At 55.0% G+C, this 27,538-nt stretch overlaps 1 long non-coding RNA gene across 1 annotated transcript; it reads right to left on the bottom strand.

The window, feature by feature from the left end:
- Positions 1-5,414: 5,414 nt before the first annotated feature.
- On the bottom strand, positions 5,415-27,095 carry LOC142425896 (uncharacterized). Its single transcript, XR_012779702.1, has 4 exons — positions 26,997-27,095; positions 20,168-20,455; positions 18,759-18,994; positions 5,415-6,913 (listed from the first exon to the last, which is right to left on the bottom strand). It is a non-coding gene; the product is annotated as an uncharacterized LOC142425896 (long non-coding RNA).
- Positions 27,096-27,538: the final 443 nt, after the last annotated feature.

Below are 27,538 nucleotides of genomic sequence, written 5' to 3' on the forward strand. Positions count from 1 at the left end.
TACTCCCTGACTGGTCGGCAACTCGAGCTGAGCCGAGGACAATCACCGGCTTTGCGATTGATTTCCTGGAAGGGGGCAGCCAAGCAGTGGGCCTATGACGGATGTGCGCCGGAGGGTGGCTGTCTGGGGTCTGTCACGTGGACATGAGCACAGTGCCCACCAGCTCCGCAGCCCGGTGATGGATGTGCGCTGGAGGAACGCCGGGATGTGTCACGTGGATGTGTGCTGCAGGGTGGCCACCCGGGTCTGTCGCGTGGACACGAGCAGTTCCACATCGAGGCTGCCGTGCCTGGAGAGGTACTCGGACTGGGCACCCGGTAGTGCACCGAGGAATTGTCCACGAAACCAGGTGTGCACAGGCTCACTTGTGCAGACCCACTGGCCGCAGCGAACAGTTTCATAGGCCAAGAGAGGTAAATTCCACGTGGCACTGGGCACAGCAGATTCATAAGTAAGCACAAGCAAGCCTGTGCTTGGCTTGCTCACTGGTAAGCCACCACTGTCCAAAGGCACCTTACCCGAGCAAGGGGTAGTGGGGGAGACAGGGAGCCACAGTGAGTCCTCCCTCAGCCCCACAGGCTGTGCTGACCAGCTCCTCACTGCAGTCACACCGCGTGGCAGGCTTGTCCCTTACTCCTGGACAACAGGCAGAAGAGGGAGGAGGCAGGCTCAGGCAAGGACCTCTGCTGGGCAGTGGATGCCCGAAGAGGGCACTGGTCTCAGGAACCACCACACGCTGGGCTCCCTGTACTCTCCTGATCTCTTCTATTCGGGGTTGCTTCCAGAGTCTTCCTGGCCTTCCAGATCTCTGGACGCCTTCCCACAAGTGTTTGCGTCGCGGTCAGAGGCCTCTGTCCCTCTTCCTGGACGCCTGGCCCCTTTCTGCGGCATCCCCGTGGCCTGGCCGGATCAACAGTCCCCTTCGAAGCGCTCACCCCTTCTTGCAGGAGAGTCAGCCCTGCTGGTGTTCGGATGATTGGAGAGTCCCAGCTCTGACAGGGAGCGGTTCCTTCATCTGTCAAAGCGGGCTGGAGACAGCGGCCCAGCCACAGCCAGAAGCACTCCTGGTCCCTCCTAGTGCTGCACACTGTCGCCCTCCTCCTCTGAGGGCCTTTGTGCGACCAGGGCCAGGCTGCAGACCTGGAGTGAGGAGGAAAGAGGGGTGGGCTGCCCGTAAACCAGGCCTGGGGGCTGATGGCACTTCCGCAGGGAAGAGGGAACAGTCTGGTGGTGGGGGAAACCAGGAAGGAAAATAACACAGATGAAACAAACCCAACCCACCGCCATGGAGCCTGGTCCTTCTCTGAAACCGCCAGGGTGGCCAGGAGCCGCACCCACCCCCAAGGCAAAGCCTTGGGTTGCAGGTCCGCTGGTGCTGGTGCTGGTCCGCTGGCGCACTGGTCTGAGGGGAGGCTGCCAAGGTTCCTGGCAGAAAAGGCGTTTCCTTCCCGGCTCCTTCCCTGCCTGAGGACAGAGGCGCTGCCCCAGCAGAGGAACCTATTGTCTGCACTGAGCTTCCTGGAAGCCAAAACAGTGTCAGGTCCGGCAACCAGGGCCTGTCCTCCACCTTGGCCAGCCCGGTCACACAGTGTCCTTGCCCAAGCTTCCAGGAGGACTGCCTGCTCCCTGTCCCCAAGCCCTGTCCAGCTTATCTCAAACACCTGCGGCATCCCTCTGACTGGTTCTCTTTCCCATCCCACTGACTCTCGGCCTTTGCATAAGCCAGGGTTTTCACATTTTGCGTGCAGGCCCCAGAACCCCCAGGGAGGCTGGGTTGACACAGTGCTCAGCTCACCTCAGAGCTCCTGACTCAGCAGGACTGGGCTCCGCCCCGGTTTTGCATTTCTAACAAGTTCCCTGGAGATGTGGATGCTGTTGGCCCTGGGACCACACGTTGAGGATCCTGGGTACCAGCTGGCCTGGAATAGTTCTCACTTCCCCTGGGGAAGTCTTGCCTTGCCCCCTTGAAGAGAGGAAGGCCCACCCCTGTGCTCGCTGGGGCCCAGCACTGGAGTTCCTATATGGCAGGGCTGGGCAGCCTTTTCTTCTGCCATGGACAATTCAGAGACTTACAGCATCACTCACAGCCATTCTGGTCCACCCTTTAATTAACTCACCCCGAATGTGACAGCTGAGCAGCCTCATGGTGGCATAGCGGGTTACAAGCTGGACTAGCAGTTCAAACCACCCAGCTGCTCCTGGTTGGGTGTGTGTGTGGGGTGGCGGGGATGAGACTCTCCATTCCTATACAGAGTTACAGTCTCGGAGACCCACAGGGGCAGCTCCACCGTGTCCTCCAGGGTCGCCGTGAGTCAGAACTGACTCAGTGGTTGTGAGTTTTAGTTGTTGACGGGATGGCTGGAGCTGCTTCTCTGTGGTGAGGCATGTGATATTAGTGGGTATTGATGATTGTGTGGGCTTCATACAGCCCGTGGGCCAGATGTCCCCTGCTCAGGGGCACAAAATGAGCTCCTCTGCCCCCAGTACTCACACGGCACCTGCAAATCACTGCTAGAACTCACTCGCATTGAGTCACGTCGATGCTGACTCAGCGACCCTTCAGGACAGAGTAGAACCCCCCGGGGGCTTCCAAGACTGACTCTTTCCCAGCATAGAAAGTCTCCTCTTTCTCCCCTGGAGCATCTGGTGGTCTTAAACTGCTGACCTCTTGGTGAGCAGCCTGATGCGTAACCTACTATATGGCCCGGGCCCCTAAGCACTGTCGACAGTTATTAAAATAAGCCCTGGTGATGCAGTGGTTAAGTGTTTGGCTGCTGGCTGGAAGGCTAGAGGTTTAACGACAGCCAGGGATTCGTCGGGAGAAAGAACTGGTGATGGAGCAATTCCACTAGGTCACACGGGGTCACCATGAGTCCAATAGCACCAGCCAGGGGATTGGAGCAGCACGGAGCCACCACCCGCAGCTGCACCGCCCCGTGAGGGGAGGCTGGGGTGTTGCCGGATGCTAAATAGATTTCAGGAGATCTTGCTGACTAAGACTGACAAGGAGACAAGCCCAGGGTCTCCCACTACAGCCCGGCTGCTTCCCCCACGTGGATGGTGCTGGCCCGGCGCGGAGCTGACTCACCACCGGGAGGAGGTGCTGATCAGTATGCAGGGCAGGTGCCCGCAGGAAAGCTGTCCCACGCAGCAGCTCTTGATGTGCGCCTCTGATTAATGTGGCAGAGAGAACGCTGCAGCTTTTTCCTGAATGGTCTCCACGTGGAGCCGGAGTCATTAGCACTGTGTCTCCCGCCTGCCGTGACCTGCTGACCACCCTAAGTAGATAAAAATGAAAATGGCCGAGACAGCGGCAAGGCTCCAAGACAAACGGCCCGGTGGCTTCGCAGCCACCCGAGCGCCGCTGTTTCTAGGGAAGGTCTCCGGCTCAGCACCCCCTCTCCCTTCGATATGGCACCACCCCTCCCCTCGAGGCTTCTGTACCCCGATTCCCAGGGGGGAGAGTCTGACTCAGGAAGGGCGCCCAGGCATGCAGGCTCGGTTCATGGGCTCTCACTGGGTGCTGCCCAGGTGCAAGAAAGACAGAGCAGAGGAGGAAGGGGCTCCAGGCCAAGGGACTCGCTGGGCTCAGCAGGGGTGGGGCAGGGCATGGAGGGATCCTGGTGGCTCATGGTGCGTAGGAATGGTGCAGAAAACAGGTCTGGTGTATGGGAGGTGGGAGGTGCTCTTTGGAGGGGACCATGATGAAAATCTATGGCCAACTTGATTTCCCCAAAAACACCAAACTCACTGCCGGGGAATTGATTCTGACACGCGGGGACTGCCCTTGTGGGTTTCAGAGCCTTTACAGACGTAGAACACCTGGTCATGCTCCTTCGGAGCGGATAGTGGTTTCGAACTGCTGACCTTATGCTTAGTTCCACAAGGAACCAGTGCATGACCAGGGCTCACCCCAAGGGGCTAGATAGTTTTTGCTATTGGTGTGGGGGAAACAATACTGACTCACAGCGACCCCATGTGACAGGGTAGAACCCCACCACGGGAGTCTGGAGGTTGCTTTGTCTGTTGCCTTGTTCGGCGTGCTTTTTGATGAGCCGGGCAACTGCTGTGCCACCCAGGCACCTCAAGAGGGTGACTAATCCCAAACCAAGCCTGCTGTGGGCCTGATTCCCACTCACCTTGCCGCTCGAGAGCAGAAGAGCCTCACTGCCGCATCTATCCCTCACGGCAGCGGCTGATGGCTCTCAACTCCCGCCTTTCGGTTCGTAGCCTGGCACTTAACCAGTGTGCCAGCAAGGCTCCTTGTGGGGTGGATAAGGGGATCCAGTCTCAACGTGGGGAGCGGTTAAGACGCTACCACCGTCATTCAGGTGGGAAATGCTGCCCGCGTGAACTCACTCCATCTCCCACCTCGTCAGTGCCCTGTGAGCCTCCATCCCCCATCCCCTTGGCTGGCATATTTCACTGCCACCTCTACTTGGCGCCTTGTGGCTACAGTGTGCGCTAACTAAAGGCTCGTGGCTTTCTCCCTCCCATCTACGCCGTCACGATCAGGAACACTCTACGGGCACCTGCCCTCTGCACCACACAGGCTCCCCAGGAGCCAGATGCCAGCAGTTTGGTTTGGCCCGTACTGACGGGGAAGCTCTGAGCTGGGCAAAGGGTTCATGAACTCAGCTGCTCTCTGACAGGTTGGAGGCTCAGGTCCACTCGAGGCCCCACAGAAACGTGGGCCGTTTACTTCTGGAAGAATCAGCCGCTGGAACCTCGAGCCGGCGATGAGCCGAGGGCCATTGGTATTTGCGGTCTCTGGTCCTGCTGCAGGAAGAGCCCATGGAAGGTTCCCTCCAAGTCTCTGGAGCCTGGCGGGCCTTCCTCTGTTCTGTGCTTTTCCGTGGCTGTGGGGGCTCGGGCTCAGGTTGCCACGCTGTTTGAAACGATTGCGTTGGGAGCTGGGTGGAGTTTTTCTCCTCACTCCTCTCTTTTCCTTCTTTGGGTCTCGCTTTCCCCATGCGCGGTAGGGATGCGGACAGGAAGGTGGGAAACAGCTACTGGCCTTGCTGGGGAGAGTCACAGTGCCACCAGAAGCCAGCGTGTCGGTTTCTCAGTCCCACCCTGCGCCTCTGCCACCTCCCCCTCCTGATATCCAGCGCCCTCTCAGCATCTGCTTACCAGAAACCAGGCCTCTGAACTCAGCCTGGGCTGGAAGGGAATGCGCAATGGTGCTAATTGCGGAGCAGGCAGGAGAGGTGGGGAGGCGGCAACTGGGAGAGAAATCATTTTGTGATGCGCCAATTACTGATCAGCTGGGACATAATTGCAGGGCTGCCATCCTGGCTGCTAGAGGTACCAGGCCTCCCTCTCATTAATCAACGATAATCCAGAATTACGACCCTTAATGATTTGCAAAGACACTTATGCACACACGCACACATGCTCGGTACGGACACAAGTAATTGATAATCAACCATGTAATTTGAGGCAATAATTCTGTCCGGACCAGATGACAGGCTCCACCCTGCCAACAGAAGAGAGCCCAAATCACAAATGACCTCTGCATGCGGGGGGCACATTCCCTGGGTACCCATGGGGCCTCCCGAGTGTCTGGGAGGTGGGGACGGTGATTTGTTGTCATCTCGTATTTGAGCATATCTGTGTCTTCTCCTGTCCACACACGATTCGGACCTGTGGGGGAGGGGCCCTGGCGGCCAGAAGTTAAGCTTTTACTGTTAACAGATAGTCAGTGTGAACGGACCGGCCTTTCCATGGGACCACATATGGGATGGATTTCAACCCTAAAGGTGTACAGCCTTGGAAGGGGCAGATCCACCCTGTCCTATTACAGGGCTCCTTTGAGTCCGAATCCACCATGGGCTTAGGGTTTCTGGTTTTGTTATTTATGGCATTAAAAAAAAAAAAAGAAAAGCTCCTTGCCATGGTCGCCGATCTAGGATGCCAACCCAATGGTCGCAATGATCAGTGTGTATTCAAACAACCAGGTGAGACGGTGAACACTGGGATTTCCCGGGGGCCACACCAGGAAGCTTAGACCCAAAGACGTGATGCGGCTTTCCCGGATCCGCAGATTTAAGAACACCTCCCCTCCCCCAAGTGGTTTGAATGCAACTAGCGCTCGGAGCACAGTTTAAGAAACCTCCCCCTAATACGGATTGAGTCGTGTGGGCGCCCCCCTTGCCCCACCAAGCCACAGGGTTACTGTGAGCAGCTAGGCTTGGAGTTTTAATCCACTGGGGGATGGGTGTTCTGTCTGATGCTTAAGGAGGGAGATTGGTGTCGGATGTGTCTTGAGTCAGTGTCTCTTGAGCTATGAAAGATCAACAAGCGAGTGAGGAAGCCGAGCTGAGGAGCAGGAGCTGAGGAGGGCTGCAGAGAGAAATGTGTTTGTCCAAGCCACTCCTTTGTTGCTGCTCTGCGACCGCCACACTGGATAACCAAGGCCATTCCCGACGCACACTGCCCGCTGGCATTGCGTGAGATGCTTGTAGAACATTCTGGAGTCCGGAGTCAACCCGTGGAGATGTGGACCTCGGTCATTGCTCTCACGCGCATGCTGAGCCTCAGGATACGGTTTCTACACCACCACCGGGGATCAGGACAGCCAGCCAGGTGTGAGATCTTTTCATCTCAGCTCAGCCGTCCTGACAGCTGTCCTCCCAACCTGTCCCTGCCCTCTACCTCCTGCCTCCCTTGTGGCAAGCTTGATGGCCCAGGTGCAACGCTTGAGGATTTGTGAAGATGCAAATTCTGGTTCGGCACGTGGAGGTAGGAGGGCTGCGTTCCCAGGTGACCTGCATGTCCGACGGCCTGGCAGTCAGACCTTTCCTTCAAGGTCCTGGGAAAAACGCGTGCCTTCAGCACCAGGAACGCCTGTTTCTCCGTCTCATCTGGTTCTTGGTCTATCAAGATGACCCTGGCTCAGCTGGCGAAGTGCCTGGGAGGAAGGGAGCTTGCGTTAGGTTCTTTCAGGTTCCTGGGAGGGACATGCTTGAGTTGGCTTGAGCGAGGAGCCTCGGAAAGCAGGGGAAATGGTCAAATGTCAGACAGACAAGCTCAGGCAAACACTTGTGAAACCACTCTGGGGCCAGGCACAGGGCACAGAGGAGGCATTAGGTAGGAGGCCAGTCACATAGATCTTAAGCATGTGCCTTATACTGAGTTAACAAAAATGAACCCACCTCACTGCCATCGAGTCATACTGACCCACCCTCCTTTGTGGATTTCAGAGACTGTAACTGTTTATATGAGTAGAAAGCCCAGGCTCTCTGCCTCAAGCTGCTGGTGGCTTTGAACTTCCAACCATGAGGATTGCAGCCCAATGCATAACCACTATACCACCAGGGCTCCTTATACTTGGGGCTAGCAGGCATCAATAAGGTCCTGAACATAAGAGCTTCCTGGGACTAAGCAGAGCACGTGGAAGAAAGAGCACACAGCTGACAATGAGGAAGCATTGGCAGGCTGAGTCTCCTCCCATTCTTCTTCTTCTTCTTTTTTGTTTTTAGTTCAAGGATCATTTGTTGGCCTTTAGGAGTGTTTTCCAGTCCAGTCTGTTGGGGCACCACGCCCTGGCCCCAAAGTTCACCTTCAGCATTCCCTGGAGATCTCGCCGCTCCATTCCCTTGCTGTTCCGCTGCGCTCCCCCAGTGCTTTGCCTTGGTGTGGCGGGATCAGGTCGGGCGCAATTCCCACACTGTGTCTCCGGTGCTGTCCCCGCAGGGCCATGGGTCAGTGAGGGGCATCATGTCTCATAGTGTGGCTGGCCATGTGGTCCTCTCTGGAGTGGTTGCTCTAATTGAGGTCATCGTCCGCTAGGCCTGGTGGGCCAGGATGTGCTCCACTCTCTCCTCCTCCCCCATCATCTGCTCCTGTGAGCTCTGATCATATATGTCCTCACAAGCAGGGAAGCCTATGTCTCCTCCATCTGAACCTGTGCTGCCCTTGTGACTTGCTTTGACTCGCTGAATGGTGAAAGAGACACTTCGCAGGTCCAGAGCAAGACTTTTAAGGAGCCTGGCAACTTCTGCTTTCATTCTCTTGAAAGCCAGCTGCCATGTAAGACATCCAACTGCCCTGAAATCACCATGCCTGGCCTCCTGGAGAGGCCGTGTAAAGAGCACTGAGGCACCCCTTTGGGTCACTCCCCTCCAGCCTAGCCCTCAATTGAATGCAGCCAAGTTGAGCAGAAGAACCAGCCAGCTGAGCCCTGCCCAAAGTTATGACTCAGAATCATGAGAAACTGAGTGTTGTCTTGGGAGGGGTTGCTACACAGTAACAGATAACTGAAACACCTGTAGTCTTGTCTGACACTTCTGACACTCACAGATGTGTCCAGTAGCCTTGTCAGGCCTCAGTTTCCTGATTTGTGAAACAAGGGTTAAATGAGATCATGTATATAAAACCCTAAACAGGAGTACATTTAAAATAAGTGAAAATTTTTTAAAAGAGTAAGTAAATGGGGGAGACGGGTAGCCCGGTACACAAGGTCTGGCATGTTGCTTCCACTCAATTCACACTGAGAGTCTGTGATTACTAATGAGGCAAGGGCATGGGTCACTGCCCCACACTCAGCCCTGAGGGGCAGCTGTTCAGACCATGTTGTCCTGGGTCCTTATATGAGTAGCCCCCACGCGCCTCTGTCACCATGGCAGTGCAGTGCCCAAGAGAGGTTGGAGGCTTCTGAGACCCACTGACAGGGATGTAAACGTTTCTCTGCCACTTTCTAGCTTTGTGATCTCAAGTGAGTATTTAAGGTCTGAGCCTTGGCTTCTTCATCTGAAAAGAAAGGAAGTCTACCGAGTTCCTCCTCCAGGAAGCCTACCCTGATGAGCCTCTCCCCACGATTCCCTACATAGAACTTTATCTGGACCTACTGACAAGATAGGTGCTAATTTCTGAACTTTCAAGAGAGGGCAGAAGTGAACGCTGTTGGCTGAAAGGGGAGTGTGGGTGACCTTTGACTATATTTGGTTAATAATATTGAATCCAAGGAGTCTGTTAAGAGTATGGTCCTCATAACACACCGCTCCCTGTGGAGCTCTTTGCCTTTGGAGTTGGGTGGGACTTGGCACTGGACACGAAGCGGGTTGTTGTGTTCAAGTGCGTCTGTGAGTATACATAGGTGGACATGGCTCCTCCCCTGCAGCTCTTAAGAGCTAGGCGTTGAAGATACAAGAGTAACCCTTGCAGGAAGCCAAAGGAACAATTTCGCATCCGCCTCAGCCCACCAGCTCTACCTGCAGAGCACAGCCACACGTAGGCCCTTCCCACCAGGCTGACCGCCATTCCACCCTCCACCCCCATGCCTCTTTCAGCGGGGCCCCTGCGCGCCCATCCTCACCCTCTCCAGAGTGAACCTCTGACAAAGCAGACAGATGTCACCCATCTGCTGAAGCCCCTGCGATGGCTCCCATCCCACTCGGTGAACACCAGTGTCCTCCTAAGGCGGACACTGCGCGCCCCTCCCCACTGCCTCTCAAGCCTCCGGTGCGAGGCCTCCCTTTGTGATCTCCAGAACCGAACTCTCTGGCCACCAGACACTGGCCACCTCAGGACCTCTGGGGGGCCAGTATCCCTGCCTCCAGCGCTCTTCCCCCGGCGACAGGACGCACTCGCTTCCCTCCTGCAGGTCCCTACCTAATGCCACCTGCTTTCTTAGTGAGACTTCCCTGGTCCCCTCCTTAAAACTGCCCCCCTCTCCTAGGGAAGGAGCTCTCCTGGCCAAGTGCTCAGCTGCTAACCAGAAGGTGTGCCGGTCAGACCCCATGCGCTGATCTGCAGGCAAAAGAGGGATCGCCTGGACACCCTACGGAGCAGTTCCACTGCCCTTCAGGCCCGCTGTGAGTTAGAACCAACTGGGCCGCACACAGCTACAGCCCAGGGCACCCGAGCCCCGTGTTGGCTTTGGTTTTCTTCATATCGCCATCCCTTTACTTTTCTGGCCTCGAACACCACACCTTTCTTGTGCGTGTACGCTCCCATGTGGACAGGGATTTGTGCCTGGTTTCTCACAGCCGTTGCTGCCATTCCTGGCACTGGCTCATGGACAGTGTGTCAGGTGAATGAATACAGCAGCACACCCACCCAAGCGGAGTGAGACAAGACCGCAGGCAGCCTCCAAAAGTGACCCAGGTTTCCTCCAGCGTGGTCTAGGTTTCGAAACCGGTGTTCAAGCTTTCCTCCAGCGCCCACCAGTTTGCGGTCTTCACGTTTGTGCGTGCGTGCACGCGTGTTCGAGAGGGAGCGCGTGCCAGCCCTTTAGCGTGAGCGATAAAGGCCGGGGGGTTGGAAACTTGATGACTGTGGTTGCGGATGTTAATAAAACTCACTCACGGAGACGAGGCATTCCCAACTGCCTGAACTCAAACAAACCAAACTCCCTGCCACCAAGTCCCTTCGGGGCCCTGCCAAGTCAGACAAGAATTGCCCAGGGGCCGGGGGACAGCAGGAGCCCAGGTTGCAGGTACAGGCAGGGGCACCTGACTGAGACCTGAGGTTCCTGAGAGCGGGGAGAGGGTCTTACTGGGAAGGACATTTCTCAGAAGAGGAACGGTTCCTGCCCCCGTTCTGTCCGGGCAATGCCGTGAGGCTGGCCAGGCCAGCTCATTCCAGACCTACGGGCCAAAGATTCGCCTGGAGGCCCACTTGCAGCGCAGGCCACTGTTTGGGCAGCTCTTCCTGTTTACCCAATGCTTCCACGTCCCCTCTGATGACCTCTCCTTAGAGCTTAGGGCTCCATTACCCAGAGCAGCCAGGCTGGGGGGGTCTGCAGGGTACCACCAGGTCCCACCCTGAGGGAAGCTGGGGAGATCAGCTGCCATAGGAACCAACAGCGCAGCAGCTCAGGTTCAAGGGGAAGCTGTTGGAGGTGACTTTCAGTGCCCCCCAAATGATTGAGTCTCTGAGATCTCTACCCTCTCCTTTCTGGAGGCTACTGTGGGCTAGACCACTACATTCACCCCCAAGCAATCGGTCCAAGAGCCCTGTGCTCTGTCCCGTATTGGGAACCCAGAGCCGTTTCTGTCCAACAAGGGTGCTCACCCAGAGTCGTGGTCTCTATGAGTTCTACTTCAGGAATGTCACCTGCCTGCCACCCTGTTTGCATCCCCACCGAAGCCTGACACTTGGGTGCTCTGTGATGCAGCATCAGGCTACTTGACACTGCAGCTAACCAGGTGCCCCCGGAGGCCACCTGAGTGGAGCAAGCCAGCACCTTTGCTCCCAGCCAGCAGGGGGCACAAACACATTGCTTTCCAATGGACTTTCCACAAACTCTCACAGCCCCCTTGCCACCTCTCTGCTCTCACGATTGTGATGCTTCAGTGTATAAGCTGCTGGGCGGGAGAAAGAGGAGGCTGTCTGCGCTCCTGAATAGTCTCAGAAACCAAACCATCCTGTGGGGTTCATTACAACTTAGAATCAACTTGATGGCAGGAGCCATTGGTGCCTACGGAGCCCTGATGGCTCAGTGGTTAAGTGCTTGGCTGCTTGCCTAAGGGTCTTTGGTTCAAGCCCACCAGTGGCATTGCACCAGGGAAGAAAGATGTGGTGGTCTGCTTCTGTCAAGATTCTAAACTCACTGGCATCCAGTGGAGTCTGACCCTATAGGACAAGGTAGAATAGCCTCTGTGGAGTTTGTGAAAACTGTAATTCTTTATGGGAGTAGAAAGCCTCATTTTTCCTCTATAGAGAGGCTGGTGGTTTCAAACTACTGACCTTGTGGTTAGCAACCCAACACGTAACTACTCCACCACTAGACCTCCTTCCGCAAAGAGTACAGTCTTGGAAACCCTGTGGGGCCGTTCTACTCTGCCCTATATAGGGTAGCTGTGGGTCAGAATCAAGTTGACAGTGATGGGTTAGGTTTGGTTTGTTAGTGCTGAGCAGGGTGTTAGGCATATGGAGACCCTCCTTCAACCAGCCTATTCAATGTCAAACGGAAACGAAACCCAATCCCTAGTCCCGGGCTATAAATCTTTATGGGAGCAGACAGACTCATCTTTCTCCCTCAGAGTGGCTGGTGGGTTTGAACCACCAACCTGGAGGCTGGCAGTCCAGTGCTCATCAGGATATGCCACCAAGGCCCCTGGCTTTTAACAGCAAGAACTCTATCAGACTGTGCTTGGCCTCGCCAGCAGGCAGCCCTGCAGGCACACGTGGGATCATACTCACCAGGGACTGTGCTAGGACCCAAGGCACATAAGGACGCCCCAGTTTATAATAAGAATGTGCAGGCTTGGCACCAACTGCTTTGTCACCTGCCATGGAGGCCACCCTTTCTGTTCCCAAAGGCAGGCAAGGACAGGGGCCCAGCCTGGCTCAAGTGGGATGGACTGCTTCTTGGAAGAGGAATGGTCCTGCCCAGGTCTGGCCCAGTTCCAGCCTCCAAGTGGACTGTCGCTCTTCCCCAATGCTCTGGCCGGGCACCTTGAGCAGGGCTGCTAGCACCCAGCTGCTCTTTGGGGCATCCAAGAACACTCCTGCTGGTGTCTATTCCAGCCACTTGGCACGCGCCGGGGAGTGTTCTGGGTGGTGACGTTGGTTGGTTGGTTGGGGGAAGAGGCAAGGGAAAGCCCCAGGGGAGGCAGAGAAGGTTTCAGAACTCTTCCCAGCATGTCTATCTAATCCTTACCCTCACCCCATGCCATTTTACAGACAAGGAAACCGGCCCAGAGAGGGGAGACCACAGGCTTAAGGTCGCCCAGCTTGCAGGGACCCCGGCCGGGACTGAAGCCCAGCTTCCTGGTTGCCAGTCCCCAGCAGTCTTCAGTCCCTCCAACAAGTGGTCCCCAGTGTCGGGTGTATTTTGCTCACGACAGACTTCACTGGCCACCTCCTAGCCGAGGTCTGATGATCTGAGCTTACGACTGCCAGCCTTTGCTGTCTTTCTGTTTGTACCTCTGGGCATCCGTCATATGTACTTAGGTAGAATGCTGCAGCGGGTCACATCCTGGTGGTGTAGTGAATTATTCACTGGGCTGCTCACCGCAAGATCAGTGGTTCAAAACCACCAACCCCATCTTGGGAGGAAAATGAGGTTGTCTGTTCCCATCAAGATTTACAGTCTGGAGACCATTCTCTGTCCTAGAGGGTTACTGTGAGTCAGAATTGGCTCGACGGCAGTGGGTCTGGGTCATCCTCGGATGCTCTCTTTCAGATATCTGTTCCCGGCTTCATAAGCCACGTCGATGACAGAAGATGCAATAATGAAAACTTTAAAAAAAAAGAAGCAAAGATATTGAACGTAGGCCAGGACCCATTTCTGACGGAGTTCTTGGGATAAAACCTTGTTGTAAGTGGGGGACTACTTATATTCTCTGGGGATTCACATAGCTTCTATTCTTCATCACCCCCCACCCCCCTGCCAAGTCCCTCATTAAACCCCGATCCTCCCACTCAAGGCCCAGCCCTGCCCTGGCTTCTGGGAAGCCTTCTCCGCTGAAACCGTTCGCTGGAACCGTGTGTTCCCCTGATCACGCCTCGCGGGTCCTTGCCTTCTCTTCCACTGACCGCATCCGCTGGCCCCAGACGATAGGTCAAATCTCGGAAACAAGTGTCCCAGGCAGGCACAGGGAGCCGGGCACGGGTGAACTTGAACCTGGCTCCCGCCCTAACTCTAAGAGGTCACTTGACTTCTCTCGGCCTATTTCCCCTCTGGTCTAGATCCAGGCTTCTTGGCCTCTGTCCCTGGAGTCCGCCTTGGTGGGGAGTGACAGGCCCCCTGCGCTACCCCACCGCCCCGCACCCCCCATTTTGCTTTCTTTTGTGGAGGGAAAGAAGAGCCTGGAGGCTGAGGGCGCGTTGAAATCCGGTCTACACTCATCCTGGTGCTGTGCGGGCATCTTGCTCCCAAGAGTCAAAACCAGTTGCTCTTGAGAGAATTCTGACTCCTGGTGACCCCGTGTGGGTCAGAGCGGAGCTGTGCATCCCCAGGTTTTCCAGGGCTGGTATTTGGGAAGAAGGTTGCCAGGCCTTCCTTCCAAGGTGCTGCAGGCAGACTTGCTGGCAATCAAGCACATGGACCCACCCAGGGTCCTCATGGCTCATGAGCCAGCGTCTCACGGGGAGGTGTCTCACGTAGAGGGATGTCAACAAATGTTTGGGGAGCTGAATTGTCAGTGCTGGGCAGCAGGGCGTGTTAGACTGAGCCAAGCAGGGAGACGCTCCACAGGAAAACCTAACTCACCACCGTAGAGTTGATCCTAACTCTCAGCAACCCCACAGGGCAGGGCAGACCCGACGCCGTGGGTTACCTAGATGCTTTACCTCTCTCCCTCAGCGCAGCTGGTGGTTTTGAACCGCTGACCTCATGGTTAGCAGCCAAAGGAACCCATAACCCACTGCACACCCAGGACTCTGAGGGAGAGACAGACAGGAAGTAGGCAAGCAGAGCCCCACCCCGACACAGTCTACTAAGGGGAGCCTGCCTTGGAAATGGGGCCCAGGCTGTCCCGGTGCGTGACGTCGGTTCCCCGCCTCTTCCAGGCTCCCTCCTGGCTTGCCTCTCCCATAACCCTGCCGATGGTGCCACCGTGTCCTTGCACAAACCCTGCCCAGGCCCCTGCTGCCAGGGACCGCCCACGCGGCTGGGCGGACATGAGTCTGGCAGACAGTGGGGTGGCTACGCTCTCCTGGCATAAGCTTCGGAAGGGCTGTGGGGCTGGCATGAAGCAGGCCTCTGTGGCCTGGTCAGCCAGCCAAAAGGCAGGCCAACCGCCCAGCCCCAGGGCCCCCAAAGACAGGCCTTCCCCAGCTGCAGAATTCTGCGGGGCTGCTGTGGGCGTTTGGGGGAGCTGCGGGGCCTCCGTGCCTCAGTCCACCGCTGGCCCCGTTTATTGTCGAGCAGGCCCGTCAGTTCTGCTTCCAACCCTTGGCTCCTTCAACAGCTACAAATTACACTCTAGCCTTCATCCTGCAGCAGGGCTTCCTTGCCCCGGGCATCAGGGACCACCCGGATGGTTCAAGTGGGACCACCCACCACTAGAAGAGCCTGTTTCTGGCGGCGCTGGTCTGTGACCAGGGCAAGAGAAGGCACCCGTGGAGTCCAAGAGAACTCCTGTCATTCTTCTCCAGGAGCGTCCGTGGGGCAGCTTCCGAACGTGTTTCATGGCCCACACCGACCGCTGTCACCAAGCATCATGCTTACATTTCACGGCCATCATCATCTCCGTGGCCATTCCAGCAGCCACCCACCTCTGAACCACGGCGCTAAGCTTCACGACCCCTTACCATCTGCCATGTGCTTCGCTGTCGGGTCCCTCGTCACCGTCAGCCTTTCCGGAGGAGAGTCTTCAGTTGTGGCTAAGAGCCAAGGCAAACACCATGCTGGTGGGTACTTCTCTTTCGTCAGCGTGGCACCCCTGCCACGGCGACCTGTTGGGATCCTTTGGGCCACCAGGAACCACCACCTTGGCTCTCCTAGTGGAGCCAAAGATTCTTGGTCGAACAATGACAGAACTGAGGATGGTTTCAGGAATTGGGGCACCTCCGGCCAGCTGGCTTGAGGACAAGGCCACTGATTTGCACACCTGTGCCAGGAGGACCCAGGTTCCTTCCATCTCTCCACTCTACCATCATCAGCACGACGGCCTTGTTCTCAAAGAAGCTCCCTTCCCCAGAGCAACATAGCCCTCGCCATCACATCGGACACAACACTCAGCTACAGGAGGGCAGCGTCTCTCCCATGTCTGAAGGGGCAAGGAACAGTGCCTGGAGCTCCCCCCCCCCCCCCCGTGACAGACGCCCCTCTACAGCTCATAGACAGACCCATCCCAGAGCAAATTGCTGGCAAGGGAGTCAGGATACAGATCCCTTGACTGATCAGGATTTCTCTCCGTCAAGTGGGGGAGGAGGTGGCTGTCTGCTGTTGGTGCCAAAGCGTAGCCATCGTAGGCATGAGCCAGGGAAAGTTGCCAGGTCCTGGCCCAACCTCCCAATTATTGTTTGAGTCCGACGTTGCAGCCACTGTGTCAATCCACCTCATCAAAGGTCGTCCTCTATTTCACTGACCCTCTAGGTTACCAAGCAGGATGGTCTCCAGGGACCATTCAATCTCTTCTACTAACAATGTCCAAAGCCCAGGAGACAGAATCTTGCTGTCCTGGCTTCTGAGAGCATGCTGGCTGCACCTCTCCCCAGAGTGATCTGGTCTTTCTCTGGCAGCCTGAGGTGAGCGGATCGTCTTTGTCAATTCCGTCATTCGGATACGCCCGTTCTTCTGAGACCTCCTTGAGCCCCTCGCCAGTTTTCCCCTGCTATAGGAGGGGACTGGAAATACCACGCCTCGGGCCCCTTTCACCAGCAAAGGGACATCTTTGCATTTCCAACACGTTAAAGAAGTCTTCAGTAGCGGTATGTCATTGGGTTTCTTGACCTCTGCTCCCATGGACATTGGTTATGGATCCAAGTCAAATGAAATCCTTGACAACTTGCGTATCTCCTCCGAGGTGACCATGACATTGCTCATTGGTCTGGTGGTAAGGATGTCTGTTCTTTATGTTGACATGCAAACCCAAGGCTTGAAGCCTTTGATCATCCTCAGGAAGTGAGGGGTGCCCTTCACGGTCAGTAGCAAGGCTGTGTCATGTCATCTGCCTTTCACAAGTTGTTAATGAGTCTTCCTCCAGTCCCGACGCTGTTCTTCAAGTCGTCCAGCTTCTCCGATCATTGCTCAGCACACAGATGGAACAAGGAGGGTGAGGGGATACAACTCGGATGCACGCCTTTCCTGATGTTAAACTATGCCGCATCCTGTGTGTTCTGCTGGAACCACTCTCTCGCGCTCTCTGCACAGGTTCTTCACGAGCACAAAGAAATGTTCCGGGATTTCTAATCTTTGCGACGTCAGCCACGATTTGTTCTCATCCACACAGCCGGATTCCTTTTCCTAGCCGGCCAAGCCCAGGTAAACATCTTTCTGGTATTCTCTGCTTTCAGCCAAGATCCATCTGTCGTCAGCCATGATATCCCTAGTTCCGTGTCCTCTTCCGAATCTGGCTTGAGTTTCTGGCAGTTCCTGGTGGCTGTACTGCTGCAACCATTTTAAAAATTCTTTTCAATCAAACTTCACTTGTGCGTGTTATGAAGGATGCAGTTTTGTAATTTTCGTGTTCCTCTGGAGTCAGGCGATCCTGAGTTCAAACTCTGCACAGTCCATGCTCAAAGGGGACCTGAGGCAGGTTACTTAACCCTCAGACTCCTGTTTCCTCCTGCCGAGATGGAGAGACCAGCCCTGCCCACCTGGCTTAGTGAGGATTAGAAGAGAGAACACATTTAACCGGTCAGCACAGGGCCGGACACGTGAGGGGTGCCCGGGGCTTGTTCTTGTTCCCGTACCCAATCTAATGTCTGGGCTCTTGGCCATTTCCCAAACTGGAGATGCTTCCTGGGGTCAGTGTGTCCCCAGAGGAGGGAAAGGGAAATTATTTTCCTGCGGGAACCATGACTATCTTTCTGGGATGTGGTCTTCAGGCTCATGGGACACAGGCTGTGTCCCCTCCTGGCCAGTCCCACAGGTCCCTCCTTCCCCGAGATATCAGTCCTCAGAGCCACAAGGGACTGACCCAGGGACGGGGGAGGGGGGGTCCCTCTCTTGGAGCAGCGTGTGGGCAGCAGCTGGGCTCTCTCAAGGCGGCCTCCCTAGAGACTGCTTTCTGCCTCCCTTGCCAGCCTGACCACAGAGTTTCCAGGAAACACGGGCTACCTTTGCTTTTCAGAGATGCCCTGCAGGGGTGTGGCCAAGAGGGTCCATCTGCCCTGGGCCCCCCAAGGGCCCACCTCCAATGGCTCTGCTGCTTTGTGTGCACATGTTTCTGAGACACACACTCCTGCGGGCTTGAACGTGGTTCTGGGCCCAGGCGCTGGCCAGGACGGGTGTTGTGCATCTCGGTCCACGCCTGGGTGTGACCCCTGCCTGCTGGGTGAGTCTTGATTGCCCTCCATCCATCCAGGACTGGGAGAAGTCCTCCCCGGAAGATATGACTGGTGTTGCTGACTGAAGAATGGAGTTTGTCTGTGAGCCGCCCCTCTCCCCACCCCACCCCTGCCCCCCACCGCCCGTCCTCGGCAGGGCTCCAGAAGACAGGCGTGCTTCATCCGCATGGCTCTACCACATCTCCCAGGCAGCTGTGACACGGAAAGGCTGGAGGATAACCCCCACCTCTGTTTGTGGTCGCTTCTGGACGCACTGAGATCTTTCTGGCACCATCTGTCCTGGGGCTTGGCTGGGCTGGATGCTTGCACAAGACCTGGCTGCCCCCGGCTCCGTCTCGATGGAAAACACGGTCAGCCCTCTCTCCGGAAAAACTCAAAACACAGACACTCCTTATACCCTTTCCTGGAAACATTCTATAGCTCCAGCCTGGGAAAGCTTCCAAAAGTTTCCCGAACCAAAGATAACAATAATAAAATAAAATACTTAAAAAAAAACAAAACAGAGGAAGGGGAGGGAGAGACACTTGGGCAAAGGCCCCAGTGGATGGACATTCCAGGGGACAGACGTTTGGGCTGCAGGGAATAGAAAGAAATGTCCTTTCCAGGTTGGTGCCGACATTTGTGCTGCTCTCTCCAAAGGTTAAGTTCAAACGAACTGGCCTGCCCAAAGCGAGCGTTTGGAATCTCCCCGGAGGGCAAAAGCCTCCCCATCCTTCCCACATCTGGAAAGTTTTCACACCAGTGGCCGGGCTTCCTTGGCCTGAGCTCCCTAGGAGGACTTTCCCAATCTTCCAAGGCTCCTTGGCCTCCAGTCGCCCGCCCGCTGACCTATCAGGAGCTGTGTTTACCTCACCCGCCCCCACAGCAGCTGCATTCCAGCTGTGGAGCGATCAGGAAACCGTTAGGAAGCTCCCCAGGCCTTACAAGGTCCAGCAGGAATCTGTCGGTCCGGAGGATCTGCAGATGTGAAGACACACAGGGAACTCATTCTTAACTTGGGGTTCCTTCCCAGTTCTAGGGCACAGAAGAGCCAGCTATTCGCTTACAGGAAATGTTTGCTGTTGTTGTTGTTTTCTAGTGGCGTCTGCAGAGAAAAAAAATGCTGACCAGCTTAGCCCCACTCCCCTCAATATGAAAGGCAAGCAGTGACATTCAAACACCTTTGTGCAGAGTTGAACACTTCCCATTGACCCCTTTGATGCAAGCTCAACACCAGCCGTGCTCCACCCAGCCAAGGGGGGTGGAGCGAGTGAGGGGGGGGGTTAGGGATGGCGGGGTGGGGAAACCAGAGCAAAGAGTGCCTTCCTCTAAGCATCTACCCATTGATTCTTGACTCCCGTGGGCAGGCAGTACCGAAGGTGGTGTGGATGGCAGTCTGTTGGAAGGTCCTAGGACGTCTTTGCCTGAGGAGTCAGAGAGGGGGAATCTCAGAGCCCAAAGAGGATCTTTTAAATACAGAGGTGACCAGACAGGGCGGGCGGGGCCGAGCAAATGGCCTTTGAGGCAGCTGAAGCCCCTTAGCAGCTGTCTGAACAACTGTCGCAAGCGCGTCCTGCTTGCAAGGAATGCTACAGCATTAAGTAGTCTTTCCCCTCCACCTCCTGGGCCACCAGAGATCTCCGGGGGCTCTGTGGGGCTGCCCATCTCCCTACCTTGTTCTAGAATGACTGGTAGCAGCTGCCCATCTAGACACTATCTACCCCAAACCCATTCATTCTCTGGACTCTTGAGAATCTATCTTTCTACTGGCATTGCTGATCATGCGGCCACCTCTGACTCTTAGAGAGCACCGATCACCCCCCACGGGTATGCCCTGTGACTCAGAGACAGCAGCCCTTGTCTAATGCTGAACCAGGGTGACGAAAGAACGCCATGGGGCCTCCCACGGATTCCTGGCGCTAAAAGCAGCAATGGAACATTGGGAGAGGTGCTAAGTTTTGCCAGAGGAGACCACCAAGCTCCAGGGACCGCTTCCTTCTCCCCACTTCTTTCTGTCATGCTGTCCCACTTTAAATATCCCTTCCCACCCACCTCTTAACACCTTCAGGACCAGCACCCCTGCTACCTCCACTCCCTCCTCACTAGCCTTGCTACTTCTCCAGCAGGTTTGTCTTGTTTGTGGACCATTCTGGGTGAAAGTGTACAGGGTTCATTCGTTTCCCATGCTACCACGTAGACGCATTTTATTGACTGAAATTGCTGCAAACCCTTCCATGTGACTGCATCCTTCCCGCTTCCTCCCTGGGCTCCCGCTTACCATGAGCTCTTCTGTAAGCCTTGTTTTCGGGTTCCATTTGGTTGATTCGTCTGGAGGAGCACACCTGTCATCGCTCCCTGCACAGACCTGTGACCCCTGACTTGGGTCTTGATGATTATGAACGGCGGTCTACATCTGTCTCCCCCTCTGTCCAGCGCCTTCTATCGTGATCCTGATCCGAGTAGTCGGTAGTGAGAATCGGGGCACCATCTCGTTCTCCAGGTCTCAGAGTAGGCGGCTTTGGTTCAGGTGGTGCAGGAGTCCTTTGGACCCATTGTTTCCTTCTCTCTGGAAGGGAAGAGATCAATAGTTGTATCTTTGATGGGCACTTGCAAGCTTTTAAACCCCCAGATACAGAGCACTGTCTTCATGGACATGACCTTGTGGTCCCCAGAGCAGGGGTTTTCTGAGTGCAACCACACGGTTGCCATGGAGAACCCCCCTCCCCAGCCCCGCAGTCCGTACTCCTGTGGCTTGGAGACCCCAGGAGGAAAGTACCAGGAAACCCCCCCAACACCTGAAAGCTTTAGCTTCCGGCGCCTGCCTGTGCCGACACACTGCACCCGAAATAGACTCATTGTCCACTTGTGCAACATCCAGGAATTTGGTGAAACTCATCATTTTTCAGGTTACCGATAATGCAAGTTTGGAAACCGAAACAGGAAGGAGCTTGGGCTGAAAAAGCTTTTATCCTGCCCACAGCATTTCTCTCTCCAGATGCAAGATAGCTCTGGTGTGTGTGTGTGTGTGTGTGTGTGTGTGTGTGTTTCCAGGAGCCCTCTGGTGAGGTTAAAATTAGCTGGCAGCATTCTGGTCACATGCTAGACAACAAAACAAGAGATAGTTGTTCCCCTGCCACTCCTAAACCAGCCTGGGACAGACCTTCCTAATCCCTAGCTTTCTTCTGGGAAGCTGGCTCTTCAGGCCTTGGTAGAAAGGGGCCACACCACAACTCGCCCTCCCCACCACCTCCCCTGTTTGGTTTTCCTCTCTGCACTGCCACCGTGCACAAAACAGAGAATGCCAAGGCTGTTTGGAATGCCAGGGCAGGCCTCCATCTCAGAGGGCACTTGGGGGCCACAGCTGGCTTCAGCAGATCTTCCCACCCTCATTTGGGAGAGGAAGGCTATGGGGAGGGGGTTGCGGAATTCTAGAAGCCGACAAATCAGCAGACAGGTCTGAGGAGATGAGGAGAGAGGGAGGGGACTATCTGAAATGAGAACTTGGGCATGGGCGGCTGCGGGAGTTGGCTGCTCTCAGCATGATGAAAAAGCCCAAACAATGCAGTTGAGCTATCTGAGGCTGTAACTCAGGACCCTGAGCCTTATCTCTGGGCTCTGGTGAGCCACACACCGCCCCCCCACCCACTGCCCCACTTCCCAATCAGCTTTGTTCTTCCACCAGAAACCCACACCAAGAATTCACACACAGAGAGGTAGGAAACATCCCTGGTGCTCAGTTGGGGGATATGTCAGTCAACCTGAGAGAGGCCTGGCCACTGTGAAACAGGCTTCGGGCTCCCCAAAGCTTAGCAGTTTCCCCATTTGTCTCAGAAAGGTGATGGGAAAGGGCCTTGGGCAGGAGGGAGGTTTCCTGAATCGCTGGATATCTACTGCCCGCCAACCCCTCTTCAGTCCCAAGCCCGAACCCACCCTGAAATGTCTCCAAGGCCAACTGCCCCTTTTCAAAAAAAAAAATTGCATTTTAACCCTAGCCCTCCCGGCTGGGCGCTGACAAGGTGAAGCAGACGGTTTGGATGGACTCGTGGACAGATGTAGAAAGGGGCGACTTCTGATCAGGCAACTCCGGAGAGGAGGAGAGGGTGTGGCCCTGGCCACAATGGCTGTGACCATCTTAAGCAGACACCCAGCCAGAGGCGTCCAAGAAATAGTGAAGCTTTTCCTGTCCTTGCCGCCCCATGGGCCGCACCATTACGAAGGAACCCCTCCCTTGGACTCCACATTCTGGGATATTTCAGGGTTCATGAGAGAGCTGCAGGGACCAGTTTGTCACCAAGTCTATTCCACTGCACCCCTTTAGGACAGAGTAGAACTGTCCCAAAGGGCTCCCAACGCTGCCATCTGTGTGCTGGCTTCAAACCACTGACCTGTTCGGTAGCAGCTAAATGCTTACCCACTGCTCCCCACTTTGTCAAAGGAGCCTCTGCTGGTTTCCGCACCTGGACTCTTCAGCACACAAACAGACCCACACAGAAATCCTCACTGCCCCCATGCTCAGCCTCCGCAGAAAGGTCTCTGTAATAGGATCCATGCACCATTGTTTTCAAGGGAACCGCCTCAAGGCGTGGAGAGTACACACAAAGGTCTGTGAGCGGAGCCCTAGATAAACAGGGCGCCTGAATATATTTAGCAGAATATATTGAAAGCCACGGTAAAGAGAAAAAAACAAAACATGTTCCTTTCCTGGGATGTTAAAGGCGTTTTCAAGTCCAGGAAGCCTTCAGGAAATAGCAAGTTGGGTTGAAAGAGAATACTGCTCACCTTTCTTATCCTCAGTGCAAATAAATCACTGAGCCTCTCTGGCTCCCAAAGACTTTGGCTAGAGTGGATTATTTCATTTCCCCCCCCATTAAACCGGCCACCCAGAGAGCTGGCACCACCGACCTGAAAATATACCAGATCTGAACGTGCTGTGCTGTCGCTGTACATTGAACCAGACTGTGCTTTTAAATAACTGTGGTAGGTGAGCACAGGCGTGCGTGCGCTCCATCGTGAGCAAAACTGGGCGCCTTGTGGTCCAGACACCCTCACACACAGCCACCTGAAATCATTGCCTTAAATGACAGACCTGTTTCACTTTGGAACGCCGCGGTGTCTGATGGGAACATACACTGTCATTGTTCCCACAGAAGTCTCACGTGCACGCTCACACCCAGGGTGTTGCGCTAAGCTGGCTCCAGAAAGAACCCCGGAGTCCCTGCATTTCAGGGTGGGGGGAGAGGGGCCGGGCTGCCCACTACGTAAAATAGGTACTACAAGATGGAGATGGCTAGCTAAAACATCTGGCACCCTCCCCTTTCCAAGTTGCCAGGGAAATTTTATTAAAAAGATAAAATGCACACAAGCTGGACAAAATGGGGTGGGGTGGGGTGTGTGTATATGTGTTTACATCCGAGGTTTGATGACTCAGAGCCTTACACTTGGACTTGCTGCAAAGCTCGGTGAAAAACACAGCTTTGTGAATGTCTCCCCCCAACCCCATGAAGGCCTGGGGTCTAGGGGGCAATGGCTACCCACTCAAGGACAGGGGCCCAAGGTCCCTTAGACCAAGGAGAAGCCAAAGAGGAAATTCACCTGCCTTCCCCCGGCTGCCTCCTCTCAGCTCTGGAACCAGAGCGGGGAGGGTTAACCTTTTTCCAGAACATTTATTTCACCATCTCACTGACTAGAGGGGGAGAAGGGGGGGTGGGTGGAGGCGGGGATCGAGAGCCTGCCGCGCTGAGAGGCTGCGGATCACAAGACCATTCTGATAGCCTCCTGTCCCCATGGCAACGACAACGGCATTTATCAGTTCCTTCTGCGCGCAGGCACAGCAAATCTGCATTGCACATGGAAGGCTTCCAGCATTTCAAATGAAAGAGCACTTTGAACGGCTGCCAAGTTTGGAAGGAGCAGAACTGTCAGGGCTGCTTAAAGCTGGCAGTTTATACTGGGGAGGCTTGTGCTTCCCAGCATCCTCCGGGCCTGGCAAGCTGCCAAGTACTTAGCGGAAGCTAAAAAGTAACTCGCTCCCCTCCCTCCTCTCCCCCTGCGCACGCTCCCCCTCCGCACCATTCACCGCAGTGCTCTCAAAATTTTCCACATGTCCTGTGTCACCAGGGCAGACTGTACAATGAAAACCAGAGAGACGGCTCCCCACGATGGGGCGGTTATGAATAATCCAAGGGGGGAGGGGGAGGCGGGCCTGCTCGGCCCCTGACAGCAGAGGCTGGGGTGCGGGCTAGCCCCGCCCTAACCACTGCGTGTGAGTGTGAATGTGTGTGTGTGTGTGTGTGTGTGTGTGTGTGTGTGAGTGATCCTTAAAAACACCTTTAAGAAAAATAAAAGCCCCTTCAGAACCACGGACAGTCCAAATCCTGGGGGTTCTGGAGCAGGCAGGGGGCATTCTGGGTGGGTGATTTGGAGCTTCCTCGAGTTACAGTGGGAAATGGACACTAGGCAGGCAGCCTTCCTTCAGACCAAGCCTTTCCAAGAGCTGGAGGGGGAAGGAGGTTCTGGAACATTCCTTGACTCCCTGGGGTGCCCTGGTGAAAGCTCCGGGCAGGATGGGAGTTGAGAGATGATGTTCAAGGGAAAGTTGACCAGATAATTCGTGACCTTCACACAGCCCCGTGCAGAGGGCTTGTACGGGCAGAAAGTGGAAACTGGCGCAGTTCTCGCTGTGATGTAAAAAAAAAAAAAAAAAAGTCCACAGTGAGATCAAGGGCCCAGGCTTTATTTTCCAGCACAAATAGAACGAAAATTGTCTGCCGCTTAGGCGGTTGGATAGAGTTCAGGAAAACTATGTCTGGCATTAATTCCAAAGTGGAGGTTTGGGTTTAAGCGAGGCTCATTAATTTCAGTAAACTGTTTTCACTGGTCCAGACCCCGCTGCGCAAGGACTATTTATTACCTTTTGCTAACCTGATGTCTGCAGAGTTGTAAAGCATAAAGGGGGCGGGGTGGGGTGGGGTGCGGAATCTGAGGTAGATATATCACTATCTAGCATCAAATGGGTTTTTCACCTTGGGGGGGGCATGGTTTATGGGGAGATTTCACTCCCTGGTTTTTCTTTACCAGATCCAGTTTAAAACAAAACAAAAACTCCATCCTGTAGTGAATTCGAGAGGGGGCTGGAATTCAGATGGAGAGGAATCTGACAGACAGCAAATACCCATCTCTGGCCTCCTTCAGAAGGCAGAAGGGCTCCTCCCCACCTGGGGGGTTGGGGGGGGAGGTTGTGGCCGGTCCCCAGCTTCCAGACTGCAGGTCCCGCCCCAAGCCCTGACGTGATTCACCCTGACCATCAGTTTTAAATACACCAAGACAGTCGATTTGGGCATTTCTGCTCCCTTAGGAATTTTACTAGGTGCCTTAGAAAAGCACAGACATCCTCCTCTCTCTTTTCTTCCATGCCTCAGCTCTCAATCCGCTTCCCTCTCAATCCCTCTCCCCTCCCCCCTGTCCATCTTAATGTCAATTCAAAGAGAAGGATGAAAAAGGGGTGGTACAGCTTGTGTCTTTCCAGGCTCCCCCCAACACACACACACACACACACACACACACACGCATGCACACAACCAGCTGAGAACGTTAATCAGAATTAAAAGCCAGTCCTATTAAAAGCATCAAACGTGAAGACGTGGAGAAGCAGGGGATTAGGGAGGGGGGGTTCGATGCGGAGGTTGAAGGAGTGGGGATAGAATATAATTCAGTCCCCTTGGCTGATGGACTCAGGACAAGGGAGAGATGGCGCCGATTGGGTCCGCTGTGAAATGGCAGCATTATTGGTCTTTCCTTTCCACTTGCCCCCCCCCCCCAACATAGTCAAGTTTTGTGCTGTTCCAAGCATGATGTATCTCTGGCAAGGGCCAAAACCAGGAGTAGTTTTCTTGGCTGCCCGTTCAGATAAACAATCTGTTCTTGGGAAGAGTAGGTGAAGGGGTGGAGGTGGGGGTGAGGGTAACCAGCAGCGTGGTGGGGGCTGGGGACAAGGGAAGAAGAAAAGGGGACCCCCGCCCCAGAACTGTCAGCCCTGCTAACCCAGGCAGAGCCCTGCCCGCCAGGAAAATGCAAGTGCCCCTCCTTCTCCTTTGGGGCGGTGGTTTTGGGGTGGGTCAGGTTTCCTGCCCTTAAGAATGTGAGCAGCACATAGTAGATGCATTCTGCTGCCAGGTCAAAGTAGCCAGGGAGCATTGGGAGTGGGGAGGGTGCAGAGGGCTCTAGGAGGGCTGGGAGGAGGGGGCTGCATGCGGGAGGGAGGGAGGCTCTGACCACTCTCAAGAATGTTCTGGACTGGCAAGACAGGAGGCGCCTTGTACACCTAGACTGCTTGCGGGTTGGGGCTATCCAGGCAGCCTGGGGACAACTGGCTGGGGTGGTGGTGGTAAAGAAGAACAGGGAAAGCCCAAAACTATTCAAAACAAAAGGCAGGAATAACAACTACGAAGTCAATTAAATGGGAAGCTGGGAGCATTATTAGGAGGTGGAGGTCGCTGGTTTGGAAACACTGGAGGCCAGAGAGCTGGCTGTGGCGGGCCCGTTTATTGTGCACACTGAGAAGCCAGGCAGAAAGCTGAGGATGAGACAGTGGGGAGGGGGCTGAGGGCTGCAACGCTGGGCTGGCAAATGTCACCCAAGGGCATGGGGTAGCACCGAATAAAAAGATGAATCATTGGCTACCTTTTGGAAAAGACATAAAAAACAATAAAGGCGAGCAACACTTCTCAGTATGAAAAGCAAATCCATCTCACCTCCTGCTTCTCCTCCCCAACACAGACACACACACACAGACACACACACACTTCCCCAGCTACAAGAAGCCTCAGTCAGGCTCGCTTTCCTTTAGTTTAATTACATGAAAATGCTGAACAAAAACCTGTAATTACACTCTTAGTCCCTGCCACTCAGGCCCAGCGCACTTCCTGCCTGGTTTTGTTTTTGTGAGAAGAGGTCATTGGCTCTTTTCTTTCCAAATTGACCAAAACAAAAAGTAAAAGCCCCAAATAAACCCAGCAGCTCCCAGCTTCCAGCTTCCCCACGGCCACACTGGGGCTCTCGAGACAGGAAATCCTTTTTCCACCCAGAGGGATCAGAAGTGGCAGACTAACCTTGCTATTGTCTCTCTCCACTCTGAGGGTGACTGAGCCATCATGAGTTGTTTGGCGGCCAGCTCTGGGGAGGGGAGGGCGGTTACAACAATGCTAGCTAGATGAGCCACCCAGAGGAAACACTCCGTGGAGATGAGTCCAAGAGCTAAGGGGGACAAGGCTTAGCATCAGGCTCTCTGGCTGTTTTACTGAGAAGATTTGTGACAATGGCTTGCCTTTCTACAGCCCTTGGCAATCACACTGAGAATCTCGCCCCCCCCCCAGGCCCCTGAGGTAGAGAGAACAGATTTTAAGATGGACACTTGACAGGTGAGGAAAACGAGAGCCGGAGGGAATAAATAGATTGCTCTCAGTCGGTCATGTGGCTGCTGAGAGTGTTGGACAAACACTGCTTCTCATGACTTTGAAGCTATTGCATCAGAAAACTAGGGCACTCCGGAGGAAAAGGAAGATGCTAGAATCTAGGCAGGGGCCTGCCTGTCTGCTTTGGGTCGGCACTGACCGAATGGTAGAAAGCGCTTGATACTTCAATGGCAGCGTGG

The sequence above is a fragment of the Tenrec ecaudatus genome, chromosome 14 (genome assembly GCF_050624435.1).
Source record: "Tenrec ecaudatus isolate mTenEca1 chromosome 14, mTenEca1.hap1, whole genome shotgun sequence".
NCBI classification, from domain to species: domain Eukaryota; kingdom Metazoa; phylum Chordata; class Mammalia; order Afrosoricida; family Tenrecidae; genus Tenrec; species Tenrec ecaudatus.